At 41.3% G+C, this 23445-nt stretch overlaps 1 long non-coding RNA gene across 1 annotated transcript in view; it reads left to right on the forward strand.

The window, feature by feature from the left end:
• The window catches only part of LOC121105393, a 14543-nt gene extending 9143 nt beyond the window's left edge, over nt 1-5400 (forward strand). The window contains exon 3 of the long non-coding RNA XR_005837831.1: nt 4551-5400. This is a non-coding gene — a long non-coding RNA (uncharacterized LOC121105393). The remainder of the gene's footprint in view (nt 1-4550) is intronic.
• The last annotated feature ends 18045 nt before the right edge of the window (nt 5401-23445 follow it).

Raw genomic sequence — 23445 nt, forward strand, 5'->3', positions numbered from 1 at the left:
TTTTTTTTTTTTTTAAAGATTTATTTTATTATTTATTTGACAGAGATAGAGACAGCCAGCGAGAGAGGGAACACAAGCAGGGGGAGTGGGAGAGGAAGAAGCAGGCTCATAGCGGAGGAGCCTGACGTGGGGCTCGATCCCGGAACGCCGGGATCACGCCCTGAGCCGAAGGCAGACGCTTAACCGCTGTGCCACCCAGGCGCCCCTCAAATAAATAAAATCTTTTAAAAAAATCTCTTTTTTAAGAGGTCACTAAACATGTTGGTTAGAGAATAAACTGTATGGGGGCAAATACAAAAGCAGACAGGTCAGTTATTGGCATACTGGTAGAGCTCATGTTGACTTGAGTAAAGGTGGTAGTAACAGGTAGTGAAAGCAGTCAGTTCAGCAGGCAGGACTTGCTAATGCATCAGGCAGAGGGTGTGAATGTAATACAGAACTCAATACTAGTTCCTTTGTTTTTAGCTTAAGTGGTTGAGGTAGGAAAACTGGAGGAAACACAGATTAGTGGAGGAGTGAGCAGGAGCCTAGAGCAGTCCTGGGTTTGAGATTCCCATTAGCCCTCCTTGTGGAGACATCCAATTCTGTAGCTTAGAGACCGGGTCCAAACTGGAGACTGAGCTTTTATATAAATGGTACTTAAAGCCATGGGTCTGGAGGTGACAAGCCAGCGCGTGAGTGTATGTAGAGAAGGGTTTTAAGGACTGGAACACTGGGGACAGTCCCAGCATTTAGAAATGGGAAGAAAAGGCAGTAACTAGAAACCAGGGCAGACTGATATATCAAAAGCCAAGGGAAGAAACTTATTTGATTAGTTTTGTCAGAGGTTTTTGAGAGGTTGGGTAGGAAAGATAGAGAACTGGCCATTGGAGCCCAGATATGGGGTGTTCATCCTGAGAGTGACTTTATTTCCTTCCTGTAGAGAGAAGAATCATTTCCTCTTTATCAAGGAATATATGTGTTTTCGGAATTTTTATGGTAAAAATATATAAACATATTTAGAATTAGCCGGCTAGACTCAGTTCACATGCCCCAGTTTCATTGGCAACATCCAAAGCATCAGTCAGGAGCCATTGAACACGTTCCTTCTCTCCATCAGGCCCGATCAGGGCGTTGGCTTTGGCTATGTCAGTGTCACACAGCTTCCTCACAGCCCCTTTTGGTCTGGCACTTGTTGGCTTTGACATCCACAGCTGAAACCAAGAAAGTTGTGGTCTTCTTTCTTCTTCATGGCTGAGTCAGTGGTCGAGGGAGACTGATGATGGCATAGTGGTCAAGCTTGTTTCCCCTGGGGTGCTCTTCTGAAACGTTTGGGCTGCCTTTGGAGCCGTAGTGTGTGGACACCTCTTAGCACTGCTTTTTTGGCCTTTAAAACCTTTGCTTTTGGCTTCAGCTTTGGGAGGGTGAGGGGTTTCCTTCTTCACTTTCAGCATCATCTTGGTAAAAAAGGCAAGATTTTTTTTAATGAACATCTTACACCCACCTCCCTGCTTAAGAAACAGAATCTTGTAGGGGGGTGGGGGGATGGGTTAGCCTGGTGATGGGTATTAAGGAGGGCCCGTATTGCATGGAGCACTGGGTGTTATACGCAAACAATGAATCATGGACCACTACGTCAAAAACTAATGATGTACTGTATGGTGACTAACATAACATAATTTAAAAAAAAAAAGAAAGAAATAGAATCTTGTAGGTAGTGTAAGACTCTCTAGCTTCTCACCCTGCCTGAAGTCTGCACCTTTCTGAATTTTGTCTTTATCTAAGGGAAAGTCTTGGTATGGAGATGCCCGGGTGGCTCAGTCCGTTAAGCATCTGCCTTCGGCTCAGGTCATGATCCCGGTGTCCTGGAATCTAGCCCCACATCATTGGGCTCCCTGCCTAGTGGGGAGTCTGCTTCTCCCTTTGCCTCTGACCCTTCCCCCTGTTCGTATTCTCGCTCGTATGCTCTCTCTCTCAAATGAATAAATAAAAATCTTAAAAAAAAAAGAATCCTTGAGTAAGACAAGGAAAGGGCTCCAGTTCTCTAGTGGAGGGGCTGGCCGTAACAGATGGGAGCAAGAGACACGTCATCCATTTTAACAGCAGGGAAGCTGCATGTGTGGATACTGACACAGGCAAACTAGTAGATTTGATAGCAAAGTACAAAAATGAAGAATTTCTCTTCTCTAGGTTTCCAATGAAATTAGAAATGAGATTATCAATTGAGAGTGAAAAAGGAAGACGAGATCTTAGACATTTCAACAGCGAGGAAAAGGTGTGAAATTGTTTTCTTGGAGAATAGTTAATTGATTTTGAAAAATAAAGCTTTGCAGAGCAGTGCTGAGAGCCCACTTGAGATTTTCATCTAAATTTAATATGAGACCAGTTAGCACGGTTGTGGATTTCCCCACCTGTGTTTGCTTAGTTAGTGAGTGGAAGCAAGCAGAGTAAGTAGGGCTGGAATTAACCAAGGGTGGGGATTTCACCAAGAAATACAACAGGAAGGGAAGAAGTGCCAGGGAATTGCACGTTTGTGCAGAGGAGTGTGTACCGTGATGAGTGAAATAATTTAAGCTGGGTGATGTGGGAAGTAAAAATAGAAGAAGTGTGATCAGCAATGAAAGCGTAATAGAGCTGATGGCTTAGAGATCCTGCGTCTACTAAGAAGCTGTTGCAGAGGGGGTGACTAATGGTCAGCGTGGGATGCCAGAAACAGAGGTTTTGGAAGGAATGCATTTATTATTAATGACCCGGACTGGGGGGTCACCACGGGAGTAAGTGACGGAGGTAGGCTGGAAAACGAGATGACTGGAAATGAGTGGACAGGGAGTCCAGAGGCCAGCACACTGTTTCCATGGATGACAAAGTCTCTAGGAATGATGATGGTAGGAGTGGTGTAACCAAAGGAATGAATCAGGTCTTAAAATTTCCACGGAAAGCGGGGAAGTAACCCAGGATATCAGCAGATGATTACAGTATCCTGATGGCATGTACCTCAAAGGATCAGAGGTTTTGAGAATATCGTTTGGAATAGGCAATGTGGAGCTCCGTAAGAATTACAAGGGAGATGCCGAATCAGTCACTAGTACTTTAACAGGAGTGAGATACTCTAACTTGGAAGTTCAGAAAGGGGATCATGGAAAGAGTGGCACTTACGCCGGACTTTGAAAGGTGAGAGAATTTTGAGAGAAATTTTTGGAAAGATCTTTCCAGGCAGAGAAAATATTATTAGCAAAGAAGACGGAGTTCTCTCTGTCTGTTCCGCCCACGACTCGCGCTTCTGCGCATCCGCCTTCAGCTCCGTTGCTAGGTTGTTAATAGCGCCCTGGCGTCGCCCCCTGTCTTTAATAGTTGGCCACCAGGTGGCAGTGTAGATCCTTGCGGCACCCTGCCTAGTACTGTGGGTTTGGGAGGCCCAGAAATGGAAATCTAGCGCAGTATAGCTGAAGCGAGGCAAGGGACGTGTGGATTGGTGTATTTACTAAGGCTTGAAATGTTGTCATGGACCTAGTAATGGAAGTGGCAAGGCCCTCAAGAGAAGAGAATAAACCTGAGAACATGTAGGCAAGGAATCAGGAAGAAAATGAAAGGAAGCTGTCTCAACATAGGGATATGATGTGTAAGAAGTAAAGGCTGGGGGGCGCCTGGGTGGCACAGCGGTTAAAGCGTCTGCCTTCGGCTCAGGGTGTGATCCCGGCATTATGGGATCGAGCCCCACGTCAGGCTCCTCCACTATGAGCCTGCTTCTTCCTCTCCCACTCCCCCTGCTTGTGTTCCCTCTCTCGCTGGCTGTCTCTATCTCTGTCAAATAAATAAAAATAAAATCTTAAAAAAAAAAAAAAAGAAGAAGTAAAGGCCGTGTTTTCTTACACCCCACACAACAATAAACTCAATAAACTTTAAAGACCTAAATGTGAGACTTGCAGCCATAAAACTCCTGGAGGACAACATAGGCAATAATCTCTTTGACATCAGCCTTAGCCACATTCTCCTAGGCCAGGAAACAAAAGGAAAAATAATCTATTGGGACTACACCAAAGTAAGAAGATTCGCACAGAGAAGAATGTCATCAATGAAACTAGAAGGCTGCCTACTGAATGGGAAAAGATATTTGCAAATGGAGATGCAGTGTGTGTATATATAATGAAATATTAGCCATAAAAAAAGAATAAAATCTTGCCATTTGTGACAACATGGATGGAACTAGAGGTTATTATACTAAGTGAAATAAGTCAGACAGAGAAAGGCAAATACCATATGATTTCACTTATATGTGGAATCTAATACACAAATGAACAAACACATGAACAACAACAACAAAAAGGCAGAAACGGACCCATAAATACAGAGAACACACTCTTGGTTGCCAGAAGGGAGGTAAGAGTTATGAGGTTGGGCAAAATGGGAGAAGGGGCGTGGGAGATACAGGCTTCCAGCTATGGAATGAATAAGTCATGGGAATGAAAGGCGGTGCAGATGGTAACCACACTTACTGTGAGTGTAGCGTGCCATACAGACTTGTGGATTCGCTATGTTGTACACCTGAAACTATTTTTACGTTGTGTGTCAAGTATACTTAAGAAGAAGAAGTAAAGGCCAAAAGACGGAACCACAGAGAAAGGAAGAGACTTGCAGACCTGCGGTATTACAGTGGGAAGTGGACACCAGAGCAATACTGAAAGAAAGACAGAAGCAGTGATCATCTTCTTCTCCTTCTTCTTCTTTTTTTTTTACTTATTTACTCACAATTTTGAATAATTTTGAAAAAGTATATATCCTCCTCACACATTTTTAAACTAACATCTAAAATAAAAAATTTTAATGTTTAAATAGCTTCCAGGGATTAATTTTTTGCAGTCTAGTATGTTAACTATGTGCTTTGAGGGCCATTGCTAGACTTTACAGTGCCTTTGTGCAAATTTGGAAAAGTTGTCCCTCTGGGAAAAAGCTGAATGAACAGGTTTTCTAGGGATGATGCCCTTGTGCAAAGAAAAAGATGTCCCTCCTTTCGGCGGAAGAGCAGGGCCTGGCCAGTGGACTGCAGACTATATTTCAGCCTCCCTAGAAAGCTGCACAATCGTGTTTCAGCCTCCACTTCCCCCCCTCAACGGCACAGCCGTACACATAGGCCTTGTAAAATTTTGTGTCTGGAAACCTTTAGATAAAGACATAGCTCATTGAGTTGGGAGAAATACGAACTAAATGGCAAACCAGTAAGCCCATTCACACTTTCTGTCCAAAAAGTCTGAGGTTTTTTATTTGAAGTAAAAATGTTAATTTATATCCCTGTGTCAGCCATCTTCCGTCTTAATTCTAAGCGAGACAAAAGCTATGGAAATCTGCATAGCGTTTCTTTCCCAGTTGACGCTTCTAGAACTTTAGCACAAGTGTCTGCCTTCGGCTCAGGTCGTGAGCCCAGGGTCCTGGGATGGAGCTCCCTGCTCAGCAGGGAGTCTGCTTCTCCTCTCCCTCTACTTCTCCACCCCGCTCATGCTCTCTCTCTCTCTCAAATAAATAAAATCTTTAAAAAAAAATAAATTGTGTTATAAATAAATAAAACTTTTGCACACTTAAGAGTCACTTGGAAGGTTTGTTAATACAGATTTCTCGGCCCCACCCTGCAGGCGTTCTGACTCTGCAGGTCTAGGGTGGAGCTGGAAATGTGCTGGTCTTCTGAACCCCCCGGAGATGCTGATGGTGTCCATCCGTGGATGATCACACTTTGAGTAATGCTGGCTGAAGGCAGGGATTGCCTGCTTTAATATTTCCCATCAGTGCCATAATGACTGCCACAGCTCTGTCCCTCAGGAGCTGTGTGCGCTCGGATTTTGCCTATCGCACCACAGCAAAAATTTAAGATGGGTTAGAGATATGTTTTTCTTTTACAAAGGAGGAGAAAGCAGTGACAAGTGGGAAAGAAAAAAGAGCAAATCAGGCACATTCGTAAGAAAAGCTGTTTTATGAAAGGAAACACATGAAAGTTGAAGATGTAGAAAATTATTTCATTAAAAGTGGGTTGGAAGGGAAGGAAGGGATGAGTAGGTGGAGCATAGAGGATTTTTAAGGCACTGAAACTACACCGCATGTTACTGTAATGGGAGATACAAGTCATTATACGTTTGTCCAGACACATAGAATGTGCAACACCCTAATGTAAACTATGGATGTTGAGTAATGATATGTCAGTGTCGGTTCATTAGCTGTAACAAATGTAACATTCTGGTGAGGGATGTTGACAATGGATCTTTAAACAACAAAACCCAAAAGCCCTGTCATCAGAAAATAGGAACTGCAATTGGCATGAACTGCAATTGACATAACTCTCTTAGGAGGTAAAGATGGGTTGCCTAATGTCCAGAGTGGGAGTTAAGGAGTTACCCAGGGAAAAGATGAAGTCATTTTGCTGTGCAAACAGCACTCTGATTTCCGAAGCTGCATATGAAGAGAAATGCCTCTGAAGAATGACCCCTGTGTGATGAAGCCATCTCCTGACCTCTGGTTCAAGGAATCCTCACTTCTGGTGCTTTGTGGGACTCTGCCAACAGCGCAGAGCTTTACAATTTCCAAAGAACTTTAATACGTGTTATTCAGTCTTCCCATAATTCAATGCCTAGCACTGATTCTATGGATCTAAACCTTAAAGCAGAACTCAGCCAAGGCATACAGTTTGTAATAAGCCCTTACACTTACATAATAAATTCTAACGTCTGAAGCTGTGTAAGATAAAACTGATTGTGCTAATGGAAGCTATTGTACGCTTAAACCACAATATTTATGACCACTATCCATTAGCAGATTTCCTTTTATTTATTTATTTTTAAAGATTTTATTTATTTGAGAAAGAGAGAGAGGGAGAGAAAGAGAGCACAAGTGGGGGGGTGGGGGGGAGAGGCAGTGGGAGAGGGAAAAGCAGACTCTCTGCTGAGCAGGGAGCCCAATGCTGGGCATGATCCCAGAACCTGAGCCGTGAGCAGATGCTTAACTGACTGGACCACCAAGACGCCCCTCCAATTTCCTTTTATACTCATGTTTCACTCAATACTAAGTATTTTTCTTATGTTTCATTTCTGTAGCTGAGCTAGATGGATGGTGGGGGTGAGGCAGAAATGAACCAGAAGTATGCTGGGTGACTGAGACAATCTACACATGAATAATTGAAAATTATTTGTATCATATTCCTCAGCCTAAGGAGAGGCAAGAAGAACTTTTATTTATTGTTATTGTATTAGGTACTTTGCCGTTTTATCTGATTTAATCCTCCTGACAACCTATGAGATGGAACTTTAGCAGCCTGGTTAGGGTTGCCAGATAAAATAGTCTTTTGGCATCAGTATGTCTCAGACATTGCATGGACGTATTTATAGTATAAAAAGTATTTATTATTCATTTGAAATTCAGCTTTGGGCACCTGGGTGGCTCAGTTGGTTAAGCGTCTGCTTGCAGCTCGGGTCATGATCCCAGAGTCTTGAGATCGAGCCCCCCATCGGGCTCCCTGCTCAGTGGCGAGCCTGCTTCTGCCTCTGCCTGCAGCTCCCCCTGCTTGTGTTCTCTCTCTCACTCTCTTTCTATGTGTCAAATGAATAAATAAAATCAAAGGAAGGAAGGAAGGAAGGAAGGGAAAAAGAAAGAAAGAAAGAAAGAAAGAAAGAAAGAAAGAAAGAAAGAAAGAAAGAAAGAGAAAGAAAAAAGGAAATTCAATTTTAATAGCATTCTGTTTGTTTTTTGCTAAATCTGGCAACTCTCCTTGTTTCTTTGATCCTTCATGGTAAGAATGAATTACTTTTCTTCAAGACACATTGCACTACTTAAACAAACTGCCTAGTTAATACAGACGTATCTCAGAGATATTGCAGGTTCAGTTCCGGACCAGCACAACAAAACATATCACAATAAAGCAAGTCAAATGAATTTTATGGTTTTCCAGTGCATACAAAATTTATGTGTTCACTATACCATAGTTCATTCAGTGTGTACTAGTATCATGCTAACAGAACAATGTACATATCTTTTCTTATAAGTAAGATTTTATTTATCTGTCAGAGAGAGAGAGAGCACAAGCAGGGGTAGTGGCAGGAAGAGGGAGAAGCAGGCTCCCTGCTCAGCAAGGAGCCTGATGCAGGACTCGATCCCAGGACCCTGGGATCATGACTTGAGCCGAAGGCAGGTGCTTAACTGACTGAGCCACCCAGTTGTCCACAATATACGTATCTTAATTTAAAAATACTTTATTCCTTAAAAATACTAACCCTCATCTGAGCTTTCAACGAGTGGCAGTCTTTTTGCTGGTGGAGGGTCTTGCCTTGAGGTTAATGGACTGATGACTCATCAGGGTGCTGGTTGCTAAAGACTGGGGTGGTTGTGACAATTTCTTTCTTTCTTTTTTTTAAGTAAGCTCTAGGCCCGACATGGGGCTTGAACCCAAGACCCCAGATCAAGAGTCACATGCTCTACCAACTGTGCCAGCCAGGTGCCCCATGGCAATTTCTTAAAATAGAAAACAGTGAAGTCTGCCCCCATTGATTGACTCTTCCTTTCACAAATGTTTTCTCTGTAGTGTGCGATGCTGTTCGTTAGCATTTCACTCATAGAACTTCTTTCAAAATGGGAGTCAATCCTCTCAAACCCTGCTGCTGCCTTATCGGCTAAGATTATGTAATATTCTCAATCCTTTGTTTTCATTCCAACAATCTTCACAGCATCTTCAACAGGAATAGATTCCATCTCAAGAAACCACTTTCTTGGGGCGCCTGGGTGGCTCAGTCATTAAGCGTCTGCCTTCGGCTCAGGTAATGATCCTAGGGTCCTGGGATCGAGCCCCGCATCCAGCTGAACCTGCTGCTTCCTCTCCCACTCCCCCTGCCGGTGTTCCCTCTCCCGCTGGCTATCTCTCTGTCTCTCAAGTAAATAAATAAAATCTTAAAAAAAAAAGAAAGAAAGAAAGAAAGAAACCACTTTCTTTGCTCTTCCATAAGAAACAAGTCCTCATCTGCTCAAGTTTGATCATGTGATTGGAGCAAATCAGTCCCATCTTCAGGCTCCACTTCTGACTGTAGTTCTCTTGCTGTTTCCACCCCATCTGCAGTTCCTTCTCCACTGAGTTCATGACTTCTCAAAGTCATCAATGAAAGTTGGAATTACCTTCTTCCAAACTCCTGTTCATGTTGATATTGTGAACTCTTCCCATGAATCACGAAGTTTTTTTTTTTTTTTAAGATTTTATTTGTTTGACACAGAGAGAGAGAGCACAAGCAGGTGAAGAGGCAGGCAGAGGTAGAAGACAGACGCTTAACCAACTGAGACACCCAGGTGCCCCAAATCACAAATGTTCTTAATGGCATCTAAACTGGTGCATCCAAATGAGTGAATGAAATAAATAAATAAATAAATAAATAAAATGGTGAATCCCTGGGGTGCCTGCATGCCTCAGTTGGTTAAGCATCCAGCTCTTTTTTTTTTTTTACATTTTTTTTAAAGATTTTATTTATTTATTTGACAGAGATAGAGACAGCCAGCAAGAGAGGGAACACAGCAGGGGAGTGGGAGAGGAAGAAGCAGGCTCCCAGAGGAGTCTGATGTGGGGCTCAATCCCATAACACCGGGATCACGCCCTGAGCCGAAGGCAGACGCCCAACCGCTGTGCCACCCAGGCGCCCCAAGCATCCAGCTCTTGATTTTAGCTCAGGTCATGATCTCAGGGTCCTGGGATCAAGCCCCCCATTGGGCTCTGCACTCGGTAGAGAGGCTGCGTAAGGATTCTCTCCCTCTTCCTCTGGCCCTCCCCCTCCTCACACTTACAGTCTCTCTCTTCCCCCCCATCAAAATAAATAAATAAATCTTAAAATGGTAAATCCCTTCCAGAAGGTTTTTGGTTTGCTTTGCCCGGATCCATCAGAGGAATCACTCTCTATGTTAGCTATCGCTATGTTAGCCTCACAAAATGTATTTCTTAAATAAGACTTGAGGAGTGCATGGGTGGCTCAGTTGGTTAAACATCCAACTCTTTTTTTTGGTTTAGGTCGTGATATCGGGGCCCTGGGATTAAGCCCTGCATCAGGCTCTGTGCTCAGCAGGGAGTCTGCTTGAGATTCTCTTTGGCTCTCCCTCTGCCCCTCTCCCTGTACATTCTCTCTCTTTCTCAAATAAATAAATAAATAAATAAATAAATAAATAAATAAATAAATATTTAAAAAATAATAATAAGGACACCTCGGTGGTTCAGTCAGTTAAGTGGCTGTCTTCAGCTCAGGTCGTGATCCCCGAGTCCTGGGATAGAGCCCCGCATCAGGCTCCTTGCTCAGCAGGGAGCCTCCCTCTCCCTCTGCCTGCCACTCCCCCAGCTTGGGCTCTCTCTCTGTATCTGACACATAAATAAAATATTTAAATAATAAAAAATTAAAAAAATAATAATAATAGGACTTGAAGTAGACTTATTCTTTGATTCACAGGCTACGGAATAGATGTTGTATTAGCAGGCATGAAAACAGCGTGAATCTCATTGGACATCTCCATCAGAGCTCTTGGGTGACCAGGTGTATCATCAATGAGCAGTCATATTTGGAAAGGACTCTCTTCTTCTGGGCAGTAGGTCTCAACAGTGGGCTTAAGATACTCAGTAAACCATGTTGTAAACAGATATGTTGTCATCCAGGTTTTGCTATTCCATTTAGAGAGCACAGGCAGAGTAGACTTAGCATAATTCTTGAGGACCCTAGGATTTTCAGATGGTGAATGAGCATTGGCTTCAGCTTACTCACCAGCTGCGTTAGCCCTTACAAGAAGGTCAGCCTGTCCTCTGAAAGTTTGAAGCCAGGCGCTGACTTCTCCTTTCTAGCTATGAAAGTCCTAAATGACACTTACTTTTCTTTTCTTTCTCTTTCTTTCTTTCTTTCGTTCTTTTCTTTCTTTCTTTCAGATTTTATTCATTTATTTATTTGACAGAGAGAGAGAGAGCATGAGCAGGGGGAGCCTCAGGCAGAGAGAGAAGCAGGCTCCCCGCTGAGCAGGGAGCCCAATGTGGACTCGATCCCAGAACCCTGGGATCATGACCTGAGCCAAACGCAGATGCTTAACTGACTGAGCCACCCAGGCTTCCCAACCCCCTCTTTCTGTAGAAGGCTGTCTGTCTCCATTGAACATCTGTTGTTTAGTGTGGCCGCCTTCATGAATGACTTGAGCTCGATTTTCCGGAGAACTTGCTGCAGCTTCTCCAACAGCACTTGCTGCTTCACCTTGCACTTTTATGTTATAGAGATGGCTTCTTTCCTTGAACCCCGTGAACCAGCCTTTGCTAGCTTCAAACTTTCCTTCTGCAACTTCCTCATCTTGCTCAGCCTTCCTAGAATTGAAGAGACTTAGGGCGTTGCTCTAGATTAGGCTTTGGCTCAAGGGAATGTTGATCTTCTATCCAGATCACTAAAACTTTTCCATATCAGCAACGAGACTGTTGCATTTCCTAATCATTTCCGTGTTCACTGGAATAACACTTTTCACTTCCTTCAAGAACTTTTCCTTTGTATTTACAACTTGGTTAACTGTTTGGTGCAAGAGGCCTATCTCAGCTTTCAACGTGCTTTCCACACTAAGCGTAATCATTTTTAGCTTTGATTTCAAGTAAGAGAGTTACAACTCTTCTTTCACTTGAACGCTTAGAGACCATCATAGGGTTATTAAGTGATGTCATTTCAATATTGCTCTGTCTCAGGGAATTGGGAGGCCCGAGGGGAGGGAGAGAGTCAGGGGAATGGCCAGTGAGTGGAGCAGTCAGGATTCACACAACATTTCTCTGTTAAGTTCATCATCTTATACGGGCACAACTGGGGGCACCCCAAAACAATTACAATAGTAGCATCAAAGATCACTGATCATAGGTCACCATAACAAATATAGTAATAATGAACAATTTTGAAATATTGTGAGAATTACCAAATATGACAGAGATACCAAGTGAGCAAATGCTGTTGGAAAAGTGGTGCTGACAGACTTGCTCAATCCAGAGTTGCCACAAACCTTAAATTTATAAAAAATGCAGTATCTGCAAAGCACAGTAAAGCAAAGTGCAGTAAAACAAGGTATGCCTGTAATTTTGTCTCCCTGGCGATTGGATTATACGAGGAGCCAAAAGTTAGAGGCAAAACGTTGTTAATGTTTTGGGTAACTTGTATAGGAAGCTACTGAAGGAACTGTAGGGAATCCCAGAAATTTAACTTCTGTTATTCCAAGATTTTTCTGAGTCTCAAGTCCTCAATCCTAATTTCAATGAAGAATGATTTCTCTTTACCTGTCTACCTTATGAATAGATATGTTGGTGAAATCTTTCAGTGCAAATTGTAAAATTTTTAAATTGGAAGACCTTAGAGACTGTCTAATTTTTTGTTTCTAGAAGCTGACTCTGACTCTTAAGCAAGAACCATTGTCCTCCAGGACTTTGCAGATGGACATTCCCCTACCTACTGCCAGGGGGTGTCAGTGTACCTCACCTTTTCCCTTTTCTTGCCTAGGCTCCCTCCCAGACACCTCTCCCTGTCTGAGTACCCAACATTCCAAATAGTTTTGTTCTTAAGTTATAAAGTGTTACCTATGCCTCCAAAGTGACGGTGATAAAAGCCAAGCAGGACAAAGAAAGTGATATGGAACAATTAGAGATGAAAATAAACATGCCCCAGACATGGGGAAATCCCCATGGTGAAAGTGTGGCGTGCCTGAGGAAGAATAGCTCTTTCCAACGTGGGGGGTGGGGGGTGGGGAGAGGTCAATCCGCACAGGCTCCTTGTAGTGGATAAATGAGAGGTTATTCTTCCCAAGCCAATAGAATTCAAGGTCATGAATGCTAAAGGGGAGTTAGTCAGCACCTGATCTTCTAATGAATATATAACCTTGCCTGTGTTCTGGAGAAACAAACTGAGATTAGCTGAAATATTTTCTAAAAGACTTTACAAGGAGGGCTGCCAGCTCTCAGAGGTCTCTTCTCCATGATCAGCTAGCTCATATCTTCGAGCTTACCAGAGGCTTTTAGTCATAAGAATGTCTGTCTACGGGTATACAGAGAATTGTGCCAAAGACTCAATTTATAATAGTTGATCAGTAAATGTTTATTGAATGAAGACCCCCAGGTCAGGTTCTGTATTATTTTTCTTGCTTTGTCACAACTATTTTTATATCTTATTTTTGCCATCAGAAGTCTAGGAAAAACCGGGACGCCTGGGTGGCACAGCGGTTAAGCGCCTGCCTTCGGCTCAGGGCGTGATCCCGGTGTTATGGGATCGAGCCCCACATCAGGCTCCTCCGCTAGGAGCCTGCTTCTTCCTCTCCCACTCCCTCTGCTTGTGTTCCCTCTCTCGCTGGCTGTCTCTCTCTGTCAAATAAATAAATAAAATCTTTAAAAAAAAAAAAAAGAAGTCTAGGGAAAACCAAATCAAACAAGAAATCATAGGATCTGCCTCTCAAGGAAATTTACTTGAAAACAGAGGTTGGCATGAGGTTTATGTTTTAAGTCCTTTCGATACCTGGTATTCTGAGCCCACCTGCCAGTACCTCAGTTCAAGTCATTGTCATCTATTCATATAAAAGCCCCCAAAGAGTTTTAGTAATCTTAGTCAGTAATCTTTCTAAAATTCATGCTCATGTTATTAGTGTGCTAAACCTGCTAGATCTCTGTGGTACTCAGAATAAAGTCCAAACTCCTTAACCTAGCGTATTAGGCCATGCGTGATATGATCCCTTCTTGCTTCCCAGCCTCTTCTCATCCCTTGGTCCTCTACACTTCGATGCAGAAATTTTTGCAGGATCACAAACATACCATACTCTATCCTTCAAGCTCTTTCTCACACTGTATCCTCAACCTAGAACACTATTTTCTGCGATCTCCCTCCCTCCTATATTGTCAGGGCAACTAGTTGCAAGCCTTCAGGTCTTTCTCAACTTATCTTCTCAAAGAGGAAGCCTTCCCGGACACTGTCACACCCTTTCTTCTGCCTGAATTTTGTATCTGTCCCCCAAGTCCCCCATGCGTGATAGGAAGTCATGCACTGCTGGGGTGTGGGGGAAGCATCACGTAAACTCCGATGCGTGTGGTAATCTGGGCTGTGCAGACACAATCTGCAGTCTTCTGTGGTGTCACCATGGGAGTTTATGAGTCTCATGGGTGTCCTATGCTTCTCTCTCTCGTAAGGCTGGTAATTCTGTAGTGACATGGCCTATTGCCATTCTGCCCTACATAACTACTGCTTTATAATTCTAGGCCCTGTACTGAGTGCTGGGAGAAGATGAAGGGAAACTAAAGAAATTAATGTGTGCATTCAAGTTTAATACATAACAAGGTTATGGCTAGTCTTATAATAGAACTGTAAAAAAAAAAAAGGTACAGTGTAAGTACTCAGGGGAGCATAATTAATTGTTTCTGGGCACTGAAAAGAGCACAAGTGGAGGGACTTCTGAGCTGGGCCTTCAAGGTATGGCAACTGGCAGAAGCAGTATGTAACCATATTTCAGAGAGAGAAAATATAACACAAAGAGGACAGAGGTGGGGCTCACGGGCAGCTCAGTCAGCTAAGCGTCTGACTCTTGATTTTGGCTCAGGTCATGATCTTGGGGTTCTGGGATCGAGACCCGCATGAGGCTCCCCGCTTGGCAGGGAGTCTGCTTGTCTCCCTCTCCCTCTCCCCTCCCCCTGCTCCCTCTCTCTCTCAAAAAAAAAAAAAATAAATAAATAATAAATATTTTTTTTTTTAAAAAAGAGTACAGAGATAATCTGTGTGACCAGATAAAGTAGGAGTGAATGAGGAGGATGGAAATAAAGGTCAGTTGTGTGAGATTTTTGAGTACCTCATTAATCAATATGAATTTTATACTACAGGCAATCATTGAAGAATCTTGAGCACAACAGTGATGTAATTAGATCAGTGTTTAAAAATATTTTTCTCTATTACTTATTACCACAAAACAAAACATGCTTAATTCTTTTTTTTTTCCTCCATTTATTCCAGAAAAATATATGTCAGATAAAGTGCTGAAAGGTCTTTATAATCTCACTCACTGGAATTAACCATTTGGTGCACTGTTCCATATTATTTCCTGTGCACATGTACATGTGTGTAATGCGTTTATATATAACTCATTAATTCACAAGAATGAGATCATTCTAACCATATTTCGCCTTTTTTGAAGTAATAGTATCTTTTTTTTTTTAAGATTTTATTTAAAAGAGAGAGAGAGAGACCACAAGTGGGGGTTGGGGGGGGGCAGGGAGAAGCAGACTCCCTGCTGAGCAAGGAGCCAGACCCAGGGTTGGCTGTGGGGCTCCACGTGGGGCTCGATCCCAGAGCCCTGAGATCTTGACCTGAGCCGAAGGCAGATGCTTAACCGACTGAGCCACTCAGGCGCCCCGTAGTGAGTATCTTCCATGAGGAGGCAGATCACATACACATTATCAACTACAACAAAAACAGGAGCATATGTAAATATACTCCACTAATAATAATCAGCATAAACATGATATCCTATTTTTACCCATGAGACTGGGCAAATTTAAAAGAATGATTAAGGGACATCTGAGTGGCTCAGTCAGTTGCGTCTGACCCCCGATTTTGGCTCAGGTCGTGATCGCAGGGTCATGAGATTGAGCCTCGTGTTGCATCAGGCTCTGTGGGGAGCCTGCTTAGGATTCTCTCTCTCCCTCTGCCCCTCCCCCCCATGTGTACTAGCTCTCTCTCAGAAAAAAAAAAAAAGAGTGATCAATATTTAGTTTGGTGGAGATATAAGAAACACTACACACTTCGTAGGAATAAAAATTCGTACCTTAAAGGGAAATCTACCAGTTTTTTTCAAAATTTAAAATATGTCTACCTTTGAAGTAGTAATTTCATATCTATAAATTTTTCCTACAAAACTCTCTCAGAAGTTCACAAGGATAGGGGCGCCTGAGTGACTCAGTCGTTAAGCGTCTGCCTTCTGCTCAGGGTGTGATCCCAGCATTCTGGGATCGAGCCCCGCATCGGGCTCCCTGCTCAGCGGGTAGCCTGCTTCTCCCTCTCCCACTCCCCCCGCTTGTGTTCCCTCTCTCACTGGCTTTCTCTCTGTCAAATAAATAAATAAATAAAATCTTTAAAAAAAAAAGTTCACAAGGATAAATGCACAAAGATGTTTACTGCAGCATTATTTGCAATAGCAATGCATCCTAAATGGACAAAAAATTATGGTGTCTGCTACCATATTATGGGCCACTGTGTAGAATATGGAAGTGTACTGATACGAAAGAATGCTCGTGATACATTGTTGAGTGAAAAAAATATCAGAATGGTAAAATGATATATGTATTTATATAGCACCATTTTTTAAATTATACATAATACAGAGAGCGTGTGTACGTATTCACCTATAATGTGTGTATATGTATGTGTGCTCACGTATTGTGTATATACACCCCCAAAGTTCAACCAGCTAATCTTGAAATTGAATAGGAATGCAGTGCCTGTCTTTAACTTTTTACTTTTTATATTTGTGTACTTTTTACCTTTTTAAACAATGAATATATATTATTTTAAAACTATACAGTGAAGAGGGGCACCTGGCTGGCTCAGTCAGTGGAGCATGAGGCTCTTGATCTCGGGGTTGTGAGTTCGAGCCCCATATTGGGCATAGCGTGCACTTGAAAAAAAAAAAAGAATAAAAAAGACAGTGAAGAAACATATACCTAGACATGTTTTCAATCAGTATATGTAGTTATATTTTATTCTTTTTAATAATGACATAGTATTTTTATTGATAGCTATACCATTTATTCATTCTACAGTTATTAAGAGCCCACTCTACAGCAAAGAGACCAAGCTGGGCATTGAAGGAAGCAACAAGCACTTAAAACAGAAATTAACAGAGAAGGATCTTCTTTAGGAAGAGTGAGCAGGGAAGGCCTTTCTTAGACATTGAAGTTGGGACCTGAAAGAATATGCTAGGTTTGGAAGAAAAGAGCATTCTTGGCAGAGGGAACATATTTCTAGGCCCCTAAGGTGCAACAGAGCTTGGTATTTTTTGGGAAATTGAAATAAAATATCAGTGTCATAACTGGTAAGTAAAGGAGAGTAATAGTGCAAGATGAGATTATAGGCAACATTTTTTAAAAAACAAATTTCCTTAGACATTTGTCTTGTTTCCAGACTTTTCCTCCAATTCAATGCTACAGTGGTCATCTTTGTACTTTATTCTATTATACTGCGGCAGTATTTTGTAGGATCACTGCACAGTAGAAATCATGGGTCAAAAAGTATAAATATTCAAGTTTTAGTAGATATTGTCAAGCTGCTGTTTAAAAAGGTTTATAAATTTTACATTTATTCCAAGTGTCTATCTTCTAAAACTTGAGCCAGGCCTCGGTATTGTCAGTCGTCATAATTTTTACCAATCCCTATAGGAGAAACAAAAAACAAAACAAAACAAAAAACAAAAAAACAAAACCCTTTTTATTTTCATTTGTTTTGTTACTCAAATTTGGGTGTCTTTTTGTTTTGGCCATTACTAATTCTTCCTGTACGAATGCTTGTTCCTGTGTTTGGCCTATTATTGTCTTTTATTGTTTGCTTTTTTTTTTTATTGCTCTGAAAGATTTCTTTGTATATTATGAAAATTAAGCCTTTGTCCTATGAATTGCACACTTCTTTGCCAATTTTTTTTTAATTTGATGGTGTTTTATCACAAAAGAAAGTTTTAACTTTATGTGGTCATATTTATAAGGTTTCTCCTTTATAATTTGCACGTTACGTGTTTTGCTTAGAACAGATTTTAAATTTTTAAATTTTTTAAAAAAGTAACTATAGGGGTGCCTGGGTGGCTCAATGGGTTAAGTGTCTGACTCTTGATTTCGGCTCAGGTCACGATCTCAGGGTCATGGATCAAGCCCGGAGTTGGGCTCCCTGCTCAGCTCAGTCTGCTTGTCCCTTTCCCTCTGCTCCTCACCCCTCCCCCAAGCTCTCTCTCTCTCAAATACATAAATAAAATCTTTTAAAAAAGGCAACTATAGTGTTGTGAGTTTTATGATTATACCTGGGAAAATTGAAGAAAATGAGACTAGTTAGTATTCACTGCAAATAAAGGCAGTGACTATGAGTATGGGGAATAGAACTCACCTACTTAAAGTGTTACAATTCATGGGTTTTTAGTATATTCACAGAGATTTGCAACCATTAATCAATTTTAGAACATTTTATCACCCAGAAGAAGCCCCATAATCATTAGCAGTCTTTCTGCATTCCTCCTTAATCTTTCCCAGCCCTTGGCAACCGTAAACTACTTTCTGTCCCTATGGATTTGCGTGTTCTGGACATTTCATGAAGGGAATCATAAAATACATGATCTTTTGTGACTGGCCTCTTTTACTTAGCATGGTGTTGTTCAAGATTCATCCAGGTTGTAACCTGTACTTCATTCCTTTTTATGAATAAATAATATTTAATTATATGATGGTTATACTGCATTTATTTATCCATTGATCACTAAATGAACATTTGGGCTTCTTCCATTTTTGACTATAGTGAATAATGCTGTTATGAACATTTTTGTGCATGTTTTTATGTGAACAGAGGTTTTCAGTTCCCTTGAATACATACGTTGGAGTGAAATTGCTAGGTCATATAGTAACTCTGTATTTAACTATTTTCCAAAGCACCACACCATTTTACATACTCCGCAGTAATTGTGAAGATTCTTATTTCTCCATATCCTTGGAACAGTCGTTATTTTGTCTTTTTTATTATAGCTATTCTAGTGCGTGTAAATTGGCATCTCAATATGAGTTCAATTTGCATTTCCTCAAAGACTAAAGATGTTTTTTGCTTATTGGCCATTTGTGTATCTTCTTTGGAGACATGTTTATTCAAGTCCTTTGCCCATTTTTAATTGGATTATCTTTTTGTTAAGTTGTAGATGCTTTTTTTTTTTTTTTTTTTTTTTTTTTTTGGTGAGCTCTACGCCCAATGTGGGACTCAAATTCACAACCCCAAGATCACAAATCACATGCTCTACTGACTGAGCCAACCAGGTGCCCCAAGTTGTAAATACTGGTTTTTTTGTTTTTTGGTTCAAGATGGGGCTTGAACTCAGAACCTTGAGTCAAGACCTGAGCTGAGGTCAGGAGTCAGACACTCAACCGACTGAGCTACCCAGGTACCCCCCAAGTTGTAAATTCTTATATATTCTAGATATATTCTTTATCAGATATATGAATTCTATTTTCTCACACTATATAGGTTGTTCTTTTACTTTCTTGGTGGTATTCTTTCAAACACTAAAGTTTTATGTTGATAAAGTCCAATTTATCTCATTTTTCTTTCCTTACTTGTACTTTTGATATTATATCACAAAAAGCTTCTTCCTTGGGTCAAAAAGGTTTACATTTAGATCTGTGAACCATTCTGAGTTAATTTTTATGTATAGTGTGAGGAAGGAGTCCAACTTCATTCTTATGTTCATGGATATGCAGTTGTAAACAGCACCATTTTCAAAGTAAAATTTGATCTTGTCAATAACTAGTCCAGTATTGAGGGACATTTTTTGAAAGCAGATTTGAAAGTACTTGGCAGATTGAAAGTGAAGGAAATCGAAGCATCAGAAGTTTTCGTTTAGGAGCTAGATAATTAGTAATGCCATTAACCCAAGTGGGGAAATCAGTTCGGGGAGGAAAAGCACAAGCAGATTTGGAAGATCAGTTTTGAGCATGTTGAGCTTGAGGTATGTATAGGATATCCAGGCGGAGATTCATAACAGGCAATTACACATTTGGTCTGGAATTGAAAAGTTTGTTTGGGGTGCCTGAGTGGCTCAGTCATCTGCCTTCGGCTCAGGTCATGATCCCAGAGTCCCAGGACCGAGCCCTGCATCGGGCTCCCTGCACAGAGGGAAGTCTGCTTCTCCCTCTGACCCTCCCTGGTCTCGTGCTCTCTCTCTCTCTCAAATAAATAAGTAAATAAATAAAATCTTAAAAAAAAAAAGAATATTTTGAGCGAAAACCAAATTTTGAAGTCCCTTCTTCTGTGAGAGAGGTTGAGAGCACAAGAAGCTGTTCGAAAATGAACCTGATGTTTAAGAGTCATTGAGGAAGAAGAACCAAGGGGAAAAAAATAGAACTAAGAATTAGAAAAGTTGAAGACTACCTAGAAAATGGTGTGGAAACTGAAAGAGATTGGGGGGCTCATAACAGTTTAAATGATGAAAAGAGTTTCCATTGGACAATAGCTAAGAAGATCACTGGTTTTACAATCAGGTTATTCATGTCTTTTGCAACTGAAGCTTCAGCAGAGAGGTTGCAGTGGAATGTGGGGAAGAATGCTTGAACCTTCAAGCAAAAACGTTTTTTCTTTGGAAATTATTGCTAAAGACACTACCTACCATCTTGGTAGCCTCAAGGAAGGGGCACAAGGAGGGCAGAGTGCTTTTCTTTTCCTCTAATTCTGTCTCTACACTCCAATACTTAATATAACTGAGATAAGCCTGGAATGTCGTAGCAAGACTTTCCAAAGACTAGGAGATAAAAGAAGAGAAAAAGAACATTACAAAAGTTATGATTAATAGATACTTCTCTTTCAGTGAAGTGGTTCAGGGAAGACCTATCTTGCTGAGAAGCCCTTGGCCTAGTTCCATGTATCAGAGGCCAACCTTGTACTTCTTGGCGGGTCCTCAAACATCAAACTCAAAGTCTAAGGGAACGAGGTCTAGTTTCCTCATACATACATGTAAGAGTTCTGGTTTCCTTTTTATGGACCTACCTCTTTTCTCCAGATGAAAGAATGTCTGCTTGAGGGGAAACCATATCTTCTCACAAGCATGTAGCCATAGGCAGAGGCCATAGCCTTATTTCATAAAATAAATAAAATTCTAGTCTTGGGGTGCCTGGGTAGCGCAGCGGTTAAGCGTCTGCCTTCGGCTCAGGGCGTGATCCCAGCGTTCTGGGTTCGAGCCCCACATCAGGCTCCTCCGCTATGAGCCTGCTTCTTCCTCTCCCACTCCCCCTGCTTGTGTTCCCTCTCTCGCTGGCTGTCTCTGTCTCTGTCGAATAAATAAATAAAATCTTTAAAAAAAATAAAAATAAAATAAAATAAAATAAAATAAAATAAAATAAAATTCTAGTCTTACCAAAGATATTGCTGGTGGCAGGTATGTAATTTCATATAAAGTTCTGAACTTCTATGCAGACCACTAGCTATTCTGAAATATGTTGATGCTAAGTGGGGGGGTAAGAAATAGAAACAGGAAGTATAAATCACTCTTTTGGAGGAATTCAATAGTAAGGAGTACCTTGACAGAGTACTTTAGAGAAGTTGAGGTATAGGAAGAATTTCAGGATGGAAGTACTTTAGAATTTCGTTGGCAGCAAGAGAGGACAAGCAGAAAGTGAGAAAATTAAGACAGAAATGGAAATAATAGATGGAACAGTGTCCTGGATCAGAGATGGGATAAGATATGGAAGATAAAAATTTCTAAAATAGGCAGGATTTTAGAATGAATTGGATTAAGGGTGAGGTGAGGGTAAGGTATGAAAACTAACCAAATCCGTTTTCTTAAAAAGCATGGGTTCTGGTCATCTGGGTAAATGAGGAGGACAGGGGTGAGACTGGAGTTTGAAAAGGCTGGCAAAGGTTTGTTTCTCTGGATGAAGTATTTTCTCCGTACCTTAGAATCTTGCGCAATACTCCTGTAGAGAGATGTCATTTCCTGTACTTAAACCCTCTGCATATAACTGCTTGGTTGTCGGAATCTTTTTTCTGTCCTTCTATTATATTAATTTCATTTCTGCCACAGGGCCTGCCTGGAGTTGTCTTCAAATACCAGATTCCTGAGACTCTTGCCCAGTAGTCCTCACCGCCCTAAAAACCCCCAGGATTGGTTTAGGCTTCTTTGACACTACACCCTGCATGCTGAAAAAAGTGAACAAACTAGAAAGAGGATAGATACTGTTATAAATGCACAGTCATTGGGTTACCCAGGCGGCTCAGTTGGTTAAGTGACCAATCTTGATTTCTGCTCAGGTTGTGAGATCGAGCCCCACGTCAGACTCCGTGCTCTGCACAGAGTCTGCTTGAGATTTTCTTGTTCCCTCTCGCTCCCCTATCACTTGTGTTCTCTCTCTCTCTCAAATAAATAAATAAATAATTTTTTTTTAAATTTAAAAAGGGGCACCTAGGTGGCTCATTCAGTTGGCCATCTACCTTTGGCTTGGGCCATGGTCCCGGAGTCCCAGGACTGAGCCCTGCATCAGGCTCCCTGCTCAGTGGGGAGCCTGCTCCTCTTCCTGCCCCTCACCCCACTCATGCTCTCTTGCTCTCTCTCTCTCACCCTCTCTCTCAAATAAATAAATAAAATCTTTTTTAAAAAATAAAATAATAATAAAATTAAAAAATAAATTCACAGTCATCAATCTCACTGAGTCATTCATAATGCTCAGCAATCTGTAATTATCCAATTTCCTACCAAATGTAAGAAGTTAATTCAGTTCATCTATATTATTATTTGATTATCCATTTATTCAACAAATATTAATTGAGCATCTAGTATGTATCAAGTTCCTTTTAGATATTAAGAATATGGGTCAAGTAATGTTGATAGACAAGGTCCCTGTTGAAATAGGGACAGACAATGACCAAAGAAATAATTTCAGATAATGATAAGACCTAAAGGAATCTGGCATTTGAAGACATCTCCAGGCAGGCCCTGCAGTAGAAATGGAATTCATATAATAGAGGGACAGAAAAATGGCCTAATATGGCTGGAGCTTAGTGAATCAGGGGAATAGTGGTAGAAATAAGGCAGGAAAGAGAGAAGTAGGGGCCAGATCTAGTTTTGATACCTCTGTGAAGAATGAATTATAGGATAAGAATGAATCAGTAAGACTGATTAAAAGACGTATTGCTGGGGTGCCGGGCTTGCTCAGTCAATAAAGCATGTGGCTTTTGATCTCAGGGTTGTGAGTTCAAGCCCCATGTTGGGTGGAGAGATCACTTTTAAAAAATAAATAAAATCTTTAAAAAGAGAGAGCCTTTGGGCGCCTGGGTGGCGCAGTCGTTAAGCGTCTTGCCTTTGGCTCAGGGCATGATCCCAGCGTTATGGGTTCGAGCCCCGCATCAGGCTCCTTGGCTGGTAGCCTGCTTCTTCCTCTCCCACTCCCCGTGCTTGTGTTTCCTCTCTCACTGGCTATCTCTCTCTGTCAAATAAATAAATAAAATCTTAAAAAAAAAAAGAGAGAGAGACTTACTGCAATAGATGAAGTGACAAATTATGATGGTTTTGACAAGGGTGGGGCAGTAGAGAGTGGAAGAAGTCTGGGTATATTTTGGAGGTAAAGCTGACAATACCTGCTGTTGTGTTAAATGTGGAAGGTATGGGAAAGAGAAATCCTGAAGAACTCCTAGCATTTTGGCTTTTATAAAAGGATGAATAGTGATAATGTTTACTAAGATGGAGAAGACTAAGGAAGGAAGGAAACGATCT

This window comes from Ursus maritimus, unplaced genomic scaffold (genome assembly GCF_017311325.1).
Source record: "Ursus maritimus isolate PB19 unplaced genomic scaffold, ASM1731132v1 scaffold_26, whole genome shotgun sequence".
Taxonomy (NCBI): domain Eukaryota; kingdom Metazoa; phylum Chordata; class Mammalia; order Carnivora; family Ursidae; genus Ursus; species Ursus maritimus.